The sequence below is a fragment of the Rhea americana genome, unplaced genomic scaffold (genome assembly GCF_003343005.1).
Source record: "Rhea americana isolate MKP2758 unplaced genomic scaffold, rheAme1 scaffold_19, whole genome shotgun sequence".
NCBI lineage: Eukaryota > Metazoa > Chordata > Aves > Rheiformes > Rheidae > Rhea > Rhea americana.
This window is the reverse complement of record NW_028186038.1, coordinates 7,160,774-7,171,678: the sequence shown is the minus strand read 5'-3', so window position 1 is coordinate 7,171,678 and position 10,905 is coordinate 7,160,774.

Sequence of the window (10,905 nt, the reverse complement as noted above, 5' to 3'; positions counted from 1 at the left end):
AGAAAACAAGAAGAAAGAAAACAAGAAGAAAGAAAACAAGAAGAAAGAAAACAAGAAGAAAGAAAACAAGAAGAAAAAAGTGGCTCCCACTTCTCAGAGCATACCCAAGACCATGATCCAAGAAAAGCCAACATCCAAGACTCATATGGGAAGAGGCTATAGATTGTGGTGCTGAACCTGGAGGTAGGAACTTTCATATCTTACAGCTTGAGTATCTGATTCTGTGTCTGTACTCAAGTGAACAGATGTCTCTGCAAGAAGGAGCACAAAAATTCTGTCTTGGCTGCAAAAATATTAAACAAAATTGATATTTCTCCATTAAAAGTCATCAACTGCATAAATCATCATTTACTAGCAAATAACCATATCATCAAAAGACTCCCAACCATTTCTACAACGCACCTAAGCAATGCAGCTTTGAGTTAAAGATACAAGAGAGATGAAACAAAGCTGAGTCAAGCTGCTTCTGGTGACTAAGCTGAGTGAAATGCAATAAATACTGAGCAGAACCAATTTTTCTCTTGCTGTTACACACAGTATTTGCAAGCAATTACATTGGCTGTGGCAGTTTAACATGCAGAAGAACAGTCAAGACATTTCATACATTACTACACAGGTAGTTATGGAAGTTCAGGCTATAAACTGAAAGGAAGCTGGATTTTAAAAATCATTTCATGCCTTAAGATGTTTTTTACAGGGACAAATGGGAAATAGATAAATACATCTATGATCTTTCCTCTATAGTCTTCCATCTCATTTGGTCATTTGCACTTCTGCCAGGATTAAGAGCAGCTCACATTTCCCTGCTGTATGACATCCTAGATTTTACTTGATCACTTCTGCCTTACGATCCATAACTGCAGCTGACTTATTGGCACGTTCTTTAAAAATTCTCTAGTTTTACTGTAAAGCAGTGAGGAACCTGGTAAGTTAAGGCAGCAATCAGTTGCCCTCCTCCAAGGAATGAAATGCCACCACAAGTCCTAGGACAATGGAAAGGCAACAGCCTCTCAGAAAAAAAAACGAAGAAGAAAGTCCACGCAGTGGTTCTTTTGTTAATATAATCTTAACCTCTCTCAGGTACCAGAGAGGATATCAGAGGACTTCTCTGGCCAAATTAATGGTCATGCCGTAGGGCTCACGACTGGTAACAAGATAGGTACCGCATACTCCCAGTCACTTCACTCACAGTTCAGCTTTATGCAGGCAAACAGTGGCTGGAGTTACCATGTCCTGCAGGCTGATCAGTGACCTGACTGCAGCAGTCTGGCTCCTAGAAGGTAGCTACACCTGCCCAGCATCAGCAGCAAATCAAGCCCAGAAGCCAAGCGGTCCCTCTGTTCCAGAGGCTATGTCCCCCTGCACAGACACACATCACCTACACCGATCCGGTCACAGAATCATAGAATGGTAAGGTTGGAAGGGACCTCTGGGGATCATCTAGTCCAACCCTCAGCGTAGCCTGTACAGGGATTGAACCGACGACCTTGACATTAGCAGCACCACGCTCTAACCAACTGAGCTAAACCTAACCCCAAGCAGCTGCACTGGGTCTGTACTCAAACGACACAAGATCCACAGGACAACTGACCTCTGGGTATTCCACTGACCCTCTGCTCCCATGCTTTTAGGTAGCTAGACACCAGGCAACAGCAGTGCCAGGTCTTCTCTGGTGCCCCTGTAGGTCACCTCATTATCTCTGAAACAAAGAAGAGATTTTCCAAGGGGAAACCTACTTTTCTCTCCCTTCTCTCCTTCCTTGATGAAATGCTAGCCAGCCTCTGGAGTCCCCTAGTATGGATGTGTTAGGGCTAATTTTGCAGGAGGACTTATAAAATCCTCACCAGGACACTTTATATTTCAGTTCTGAAGGGCTACAAAAAAACAGAAATTTCAAAAAAAGGGAAGGGGTGGAGAGAAGTTTACTCCCTAACTCCTGACCAACACTGAGCTCTGACCAAAGTAAAGCCAAAACATCACAAGCAAACACTTCCCTTTCCAGGGTTTGAGGAAAAGAGAAACAAGGGTCAGACTTTGAAGGAGAAGAGGAATCACATAGCCCTTTATCTCTCTCCCTGTGGCATCTATTCATAGGTTTCTCTTTCAGGGCCTTAGCAAGATGTGCAAAGGATGCTAGAGACAGTAGCTCTCCATGGCATTTGGGGAATATCCCAAAGAGTCTGAAAGCAGCATCTACAGTGTTGGTTTGCAGTGGGGAGAAGAATCACAGTATGATCTAGTACTCAAGCAAAGCAGCCAAGTTCATAGAATATTTTTTAACCTATAATAAATAATAGTTTCCTAAACTTTATTGTGGTCACAAAGTCAGAACTAAATTTGATTTTAAAAAAATGCAATTGTTGTGCACAGAATATTTTGAAAAATGTCACTAAATCCTCAAGAGAAAAACAATGAGTGCCTTTTTTAATGAAAACCAAGCTTACGGATTGCTGGTTTCTGAAAGCAGCCTGGTAACTATTTTTATTTTCCAATATACAAAATAAATACTGGAAGGGACTCATGCTCCCTTCCCTTCCATTACTCCAAACTTCTCCATTTTTCAAAGCATAATAAGAAGGAGTAAAGGAAGCCTGTCCTCTGATTTTAAAAGCAGTAGCTAGCTCCTCAGCAAATTTTGAGGCAGGCAGAGCAGTGGAGAAAGGCCAGGAGACTCTGATGTACTTTGGAGATTGCAATGAATGGACAGAACCTGCTTGTGAAAAAATAGATTGAGAAAGTGCCCAGAGATGGAGCTTATCATGCCACAACTTGAATCTCCCCAAGCAATTCACACACCCATGTCTCTACATGAAAGCAATGAGAAGGGAAGGAAGCACAGTTAGGGTTTGGCACTGCTCAAGGCCTATGCAATTACAGGGAAGAGTAAACATCTTATTCACGTATGAGCAATAGTCCCCCAAGGGAAAACCCTGGTGCTTCCAGCCCTCCCAAGAAGGTCACAAATGGGCACAGGAAACAAGAGGAGACTTGCACAAAGGGAAGGTGCTAAACCTTACTGCCCATGAGTGAGGAACTGAACAGACAGGTCCATGTGCAACAAAATGTTGCACAGATTTCTCAGAGCAAGTTATGTAGTTGTCCAATGCATGAGAAGCTCTGAAGTCACTGAATCTTTTGCTTCTGAAACTTTAAAGAAATTACTCATTCTTTTTTTCCTAACACAGCAATTCTTGCAGAAGTCCTCAGTTTGGCAGGAGCACTTATTTTAGAATGACATCTCCAAATCAAGTTGTGGCTTAAAACAGTAGTCTTTAAATCTGTTTGTTACCTTCAGTGTCAGCAATTCCTGCACAGTCAAGTTTATAGCCTTTCCAGATGTCATTTGCCATTCATTAAGGCCCAACAAGACATGTGGCACTGAGTTGTACAGTGTCTGACCCAAGAAGCTTGTACTCTAAGGAATTACTGACCAGTGGCTGTCAAAAGATCTTCTGCAGAGCTGTGGGAGCTCCCAGGAGACAAGCACTTGTTGTTCTCTGTAGTCACATCCCTGCTGCAGTTCCATGATACTGGGTGACTGTCCTCAGGCGTTGAAGTATTTCCTCCATGACAGGAAGAGGGGAATCATTGTGAGGCTGTCAGCAGATGTTTCTTACTAAGACCAAGGATCCTGAAAATATACCCAAACTCTGGTCAGTCCTCTCTTAACATACTTACATGCACATTACACAAAAGCTAAAAGACTCCCCAAGAACTGAGATTGATAACAAACATCAGCACACAATAGTTAGGTACCAAGGGCCTGAGTCCACTTCCAGTTCACTGAAATCTTTCAGTGGGATTGTGAGGGGACAACTGCCAGGTCATTTCTCTAGTACTCGTTTCTAGGACGCCAAGGCTAGTCCAGTTGATGCTATCTAATCAATCTCCATGAGAAACAGAAACCAGCTGGCAGCCCACTAACAACTCTTCCCTCCTGGGCTCAGAAACTATGGCAGCTCCTGCACAGAGAGGCCATTATAAAACATCTATCTGTCCCAAGTGTCATTGCTTACGCCTTTCAAGGCCTAAAAATTGGAGGTGACGGAAGATGAAGAGAAATTTACTGCCATCATGTTAGCAAGTATAGTAACTACATCCTCTTTGCTGCTGTCGTACAGCTCCACTGCCTGCTTGGGAAGTTCAGGCAGCCACCCGGCCTGCAGATGTTTCCTCCCTCTGCTCAGCGTCCCGCTGGGTGAGGGAGGATCTCTCCACACAAGCACGCAGCTGGCAGCACGGGGCCTCACGGCCGAGGTGGCCTAAGGCGGATCGGAGACTCCCCGGTGCAGAGGCCCGAGCAGGCCATTTCCAGCACCCTCCTTTGGCTGCAGATCGGAGGACTAGGGCGCTTCGGCAGCTCCGGGCTCAAAGCACGGAGCGGACCGCTGGGCCCTACGAGCACACGCGACGAGCCGCGGGCACCGAGCCTGGCAGTGAGCAGAGGTCAGCCCAGCTGCCTCACAGCCCACCTATTCTTGCTGACTCTTGTCTGTGAACACTGACTTCTCTTCCTCTGCTAGTTTCCTGGCCCCTCGGAGAGGGGGAAGATGGAGTTTCCTGTTCTGCAGAGCCACAGTTTGACAGAAGCATCCGGGCTCTGTCAGGGCTCTGCGGCGGCTGTCGCAAGAGCGTCCTTCGCTCTGCCATTGACTCAGCCACAGTCACGTAACAAAACCCACGCCAAGGTGCTGTCCCAGCATCAGGCTCAGAAGGAGGAGGGATAATAAAGAGCAATCCCCAATTCTCCGTTCTCTAGCCGCTCTCTCACCACTGCTATGGGCTGAGGCCACAAAAACACAACAGAGGGAACAGGTCTTTCCTGGGAAAGTCCCAGCTGAACTCAATCAGCTCCTAGTTTTGAAGGATGTTCAGACCAGCGGCCACTGAGGGGTCTTCAGAAATACTTCTGTTTCCCTTATGCTGTTGGATATATCCACACACAGAACACCTTTATGTATTTGTGGTATGAACTACGTTTCAGGGCAGTAATGAGACGATCAAACAAATAGTCCATTCGTATTACGGCATCTGGTGTAAGCTTTCCCATCACTAGCCAAGGCCCAGCCTATCAAGTGAAGCAGTCTCAGCATTAATCTTTAATGATTCTTTTCTCTACTAACGAAGACAAAAACAAAGTGAGGGGACCAAGAATCCAACACATGTAAAAGAAAGAAAATTCCCTGAAGGAACAGCGAAACACACCCTACCATAACCTGGCAGAAGAAACAGAGCGGTCATTCAGGGGGCTACGTGCCTTCCCCAGCAGCACCACGCGGGCAGCCCGAGCAGCCTCACCATGAATAGTGTTAAAAGGTCTCCCCACCGCCCAGTCTGTGCCCGAGGCTCATGTCGCAGTCAGACTGGGAAAGGGGAGGCGAGGACAAGCACGGAGAGGTGAGGCACCAGCACCTCTGCACTTGTTGGGGGGAGCTGGCTCTCTCCCTTCGGTTTTCACCAAAAGGCAGAGTTAAATTTAGTTCAAAATACGTCAAGACAGGCAGAGCTTTATTTCCAACAGGCCTTGGCTGCTCAGCGCAGTACAGCTGCAAGAACCAGGCACAAGGAGGTGAAAAAAAAGGCTTTGTGGTTAACGGCAAGTGTGCTAACATGGTTAGGAATAAGGGCAGAGAGCATGGCAGAGATAATTACTCTATGAACTGCATTTCTCTCTTGGACAGAACCATTAAAGTATCCTTTGCTACAAAGAACATTTTCCTAGCAGAGTAAAGGCATGCTCTAGTTCCCAAGCAGTGGAGCTACAGAAACCCACTTCCCACTGACCAGCATTGGCCAAAGGACCTGTACTTCTTAGCAACGGGAAGACAGAAAATGAACCATCTCTTGGAGAAGAAAGTGATTTTCTCTTCTCCCCAGACATTAAACCAATCACTCTCCAGTATCCCCCACTTGCGCACCTGCTCCAGCTTTGCAGAGGTGTGACAGAGGTGCTTGCTCCCAGCAGCAATGCAGAGGGGACAAGGGCATCCTGCCACACTTCTCGGAGCCCAGCAGGCAGAACCAAACTGCTCCTGCTGGAAATCCCCCCTGGATCCTACGGAAACACACACAACTGCACACAGCTTTGTTTGAAAGCTGCAGCAGAATAGCCTGCAGCTTGGTGCAGATTATCCCAAATCCCTTGGCTTTAGTGAGCCAGGGACTGCTCCATATCTGCCCCACTAAGAGAGGACTGCTCTTCATCACTGACAACATCCAAGAGCACTTACAAGAACTGCAGCCTTTTAAGGACAGCATAGTCCTTTGCCTGAAACTGCCAAGAGGAAAGGCCCAGGGTAAGATCACAAACAAAAACCCAATTATGGAAGCAGAATTGTCATCAGGTATATATGGTGGCCATAGCAGTGAGGCTAGAGAAGTCACCTTCCTCCAAAAACTGCAGACAGAAGCACTGCTGGTGCGTCGCCTTGCAGGCTGGAGCTAGGACTGGGATGGAGTTTCCTCCTGTCTGTTTACATCTTCAGTTTATCCTCATACCTCTTCCCCAAGAGCACCTTTGCTGATCAAGCAAAGCTCCAGCTAAAGAGCCTTTATTTTTAGCACCAATCACTAGGAGAATCTGAACTTTTTAACAAACCCTTTTTGACCTGGTAACAAACACAGTATTGCTGAGGGAGGAAAAAGAAAAAAAAAAAAAAAAAAAAGCTGGGGCCATACCTGTATCTGGGTCAGCATAAATGTCTCTATGTCACCTATTGCCTTCTTTTATGGGAAATGTGGATAATAAATGGTGATTATGGAAAGTGGAGGGGAAGAGGCAATCCTGAGAAATTTATAGACGAGAGAAATCACACTAATGGGAAATAACACAGAGCTGCAAAAATGTTATAAAAAAAGCATTAAAGAGCTCTGTAATTGGGGTTATTAGACACAACCACACCAGACATTTTTTTTCTTTTTTGGGTGCATGTCACTGTGATGGATGTCATTTTTGATAGTGATAATAACAGTAAAATACCTGTGTTAAAGCTGAGTACATTAACTTTTATATTGGTGTAATTTATAGCACCGTAAGTTCCCATCATTGAGGAGCAAAAGACAAAATGCTCTTCCTTAGGACGTCGATAATCATACATACGCTTTACAGGAAGAATCTTTCTTTAAATATCTATTTCATGTTAAATAATTCTTTTAACTTTCCATTACTCTTGTCAGGAGACACAGGGAGCAGGAGAAAGAGGTAGGCAATTCACATAGATAACACATCATGAGCTGGATTTGCCTTTGCTCTGTATCGGATGAAGCCACTCACAGCTGCTTTCCCAGCCATGCATACAAGAGATTAGATTGCTACATTGGAAAGGGCAGAACTGACTGGATAGTAGCTTTATTTTTTTTTAAGACTACATAAGCATCAATATGATACTGAAAGCTACATAAAGCATCACCCACTTGCCAAAAGAAGAGATAGACTCTCCAATAGAGAATCTGCTAGCAGCACTGCACTGATTTACATGGAGAGTTGGAGTCCCTATCTCGCTACGTTTAAATGTTGCTGTACTTGCTACAGCCATTACAGACACGTGCACTTTAGGTGCAGCAAATTATAAATAGAACAAGTCAAGCCCCAACTTGTTTCTAGCCGTTCTCTATTTCCAAAGCTAAAAGATTGCTAAAGAAACAATGAACTTGGTCATTCCTGGGCTGTGAGTAAGTAGAAACCACAGCGAGATCAACAACACACGTGCTAGGCCAGCTTTGAGATCTGCAAGTAAGCAGGAAGGAGGTGTTGTCCAGTGGCTGAGAGAGCTGTGTTTTGTTCTTCCACTGCCTCCAACCATCTCTGTGCCCTTGGGCAAGTCGCTTCATTGACTACTCTTTGCAGAAGGAGAATGCCTCCAGCTAAGCATGGTGATCATGCGGGGACAAACACAATGAGGCCTTGAGGGACTACACCAAGAATAATACCTGCTTCAAGATAAACTAGTTATGAAATGACGTACGGCTGGAAAGCAGACCAAACTACCACTCTCATGGGCGAAAGTGCTCTCAGAGAATCTACTTCAAAACTGTCTGCAAGAGGTTTTGAAACCACTGTAATTTCAAAATTGGGGTGGGCATCCAAGGGTTAAGCTACAGCAGGTTTTAATACCATGTAAAAATCACAGACTTGTTTCTGCAACTCAGTCCATACATGCAACGCAAGCCAGGCATGACCATTTAGGTGGGCTCCTGCCTTCACACCACCAGTCCTAGCGTCTCTTAGCCAAGAGCCAAGGTCTGTAACAGTGGTGAGAATTTACAGCTCCCTCGGATTGCTCTGCTCCTCAGGGACAGGGGGTTTGCAGGGCACTGAACAAGAAGGTAGCTATACTCATATTTAGTTTTGTTTCTGAAATCAGACAGTTCATTTGCCTATAAAAGGTAGACCTTCCCACCAGTCCTTACATTGTGAACACAAAAACCTTGACAAGAGCTGTGTGTAGCAGAAGGAACAGGCACTGAGAAATGCAATCAGCTCCCCCAAGCTGCACTTTCAATTTGCAAATCACAGAATAGCTTCGATGTTAAGAAAGGATGAGATGACTTTGGTTTCTTTCCAAAACAAAATATTGCAGTGTGGCATTACTGAATGCCAACCCACCCAGTTGGAATTCAATTCTTCATTCAAGCCTAAATATTTTTTTTCCATGTGTTCAGCTGATTAACCAAGGATTCAACTATTTATGCCTTATGTGTTGCTTTTTTGTTGTTTTTTTTCTCATCTTAAAGCTGCACTGAAAAAAAGTGACTCTTGTCGACATACATAAAAGGATTTAGCTGATGCCTCATAGGTGATGGATGACTAGCAGGATTCTCTCTTTCCTTCACCTCTGAGCTCAACTAGCCCAAACCCATCAAAGACCCTGACTTTTCCTTCCTTGTTCTTCGCTTTGTAAGCCAGACTCTGCTCTCCCCCTCTCAGAGCAAGTGCAACTTGCTTTGTGGTCTGGATTTGTTGTCAGATGTGCCAACCACCCTATGGTCTTGGAAAACATCTTTCTGTTTCTCTTGGAACACTAGCAAGGTCTGTTCCTGCCGGTTTCACTGGTGTTATCCAGCCTAACTCTGCTATACTGCACCCAAGGTATCTAAAGATACCTGCCATCTTCCCTGCCTCCTACTGTTTCTTTCACAATACTTATGCTGCTGAGAAAATACTTGCTTTGCATCTGAGAAAAGGTCATTGACTGGTGGTGTCAACCACTCTTCCCTCGAGACAGCAGAAATGGGAGTTAGATCCTAAAAGAGAAAAGCAGCCTGCAGTCATTTTCCTCCTCCCCTGCTTCTTCCCACATCCCATTCAGATGGCATGAAAAGACTCCCAGTGGATCGAAGTCCAAGAAAGGAAGAACATATTTCATGTTCCTCATGAAATCCACCTCTATTGGTCCCCAGGTTGGTCTCGAGTCACTGCTAACTTTCAGCAGGAAGCAAGGCTTGCCCTAAATAAAACCAAGGTGGGTAACAAAACAGGAAGATTCATTTCCTGGAGACCACAGGACTTGTAGCAGCAGCTCCCCAGCCTCAGTGCACTCTCTGAGGACAGTTCTTCAAGATGGCATGAGCAAACACATGAACTGGAACAGGGACTAGTTGTACTTTGCAGCCCTTGCCTTGAAAATACACTTTATTAAGCGTGCTCATTACACCCTTCTGTAGAAGCAGTACCACAACAGCACACCAGCTACATTGCAGGACTGCAGCACAGCAGAGGATGCAGGATATGAAACAAGTTTGGCAGCACAATCCTTGGTCTAAGGAAGCAATGCATTTTCCTGTACACATCACAGAGCACTTTGTGTAGATTTCAAATTTACTTTTGACCAGTAATCTAGTGGGTTCTCTGTGGTTTCATGTACACATGGAATAAAACAGCACAAACATCATGGTTTCAATGAAAAAATCTCCCAATGTTGTGCAAGGGGCAATACACTGAATTAATAAACCATGTAATTACAATCCTGGAGTATACATCTGTCTGCACACAATGCCCCCCAGTACTGTGACCAGCCACACACAAAAGTTATATCCTGCAAATGCCCATTTGTCTAAGCAACATCAAGCCTAATCCAAAGCCTATTAAACAAATAGTAGGCTAACTGTTGGTTTCAGTAGCTTTGGACAATGTCACTTCAGCTCATAGATAGTTTCATCGTTCTTTGCATGCATAGGGATACATCTGCCCATTTAGAGTCATGAAAAATTTTTCACACAAACGATGGTTGGAGAGAGTGAATGTATCAGGGAGAAAAGTCACTGAAAGAATATATCCTTGTGGAAAGGACCAGGGACAGGAAAGGAGAATTTTAACAAGGTTGAAAATCACTGGTGTATAGATCCCTACCTAGCTTTAAACACCAGTACTGTAACAGCACAGCAGCACAGCTTCACCAAGTGTAGTTCCATCTGCCTCAAATCCTAAGGACAAGGTCTCACAAGACAGTCAACTCAAGTGAAGAACTCATTTTTGCTTGTAACTCCATCTTGCCCCTCTGCTTCTTTCAATACAGTTTGGGTTGTCTGCAAAGCTTATCTGATCCCTTGATGAACTAATTCATAGAATCAGTAAGGTTGGAAGGGACCTCTGGAGATCATCTAGTCCAACCTCCCCGCTCAGCAGGGTCACCTAGAAAAGCCAGCAGTAAATAACCCATAAGAGAAAAAAAAAGTTATAATTTTTAGCTGGTTTAGTGTGCAAAGCTAACTCACAGACGGGCAGATGAGAACTCAAGCAGTTTGCGTTTTGCGAGCTCTGCAGAAAGGACCAAACTTCATTCATTCACCTCCAGAGTCATCCAGCTGTCCTTGCTTCTTGCAGAAGGTTTCGCACACACTCAAGGAGTTGAGTTGCAAATAACAACAATCCACTGTGGAAAATATCATGCAGTGGCTTCAAAAATG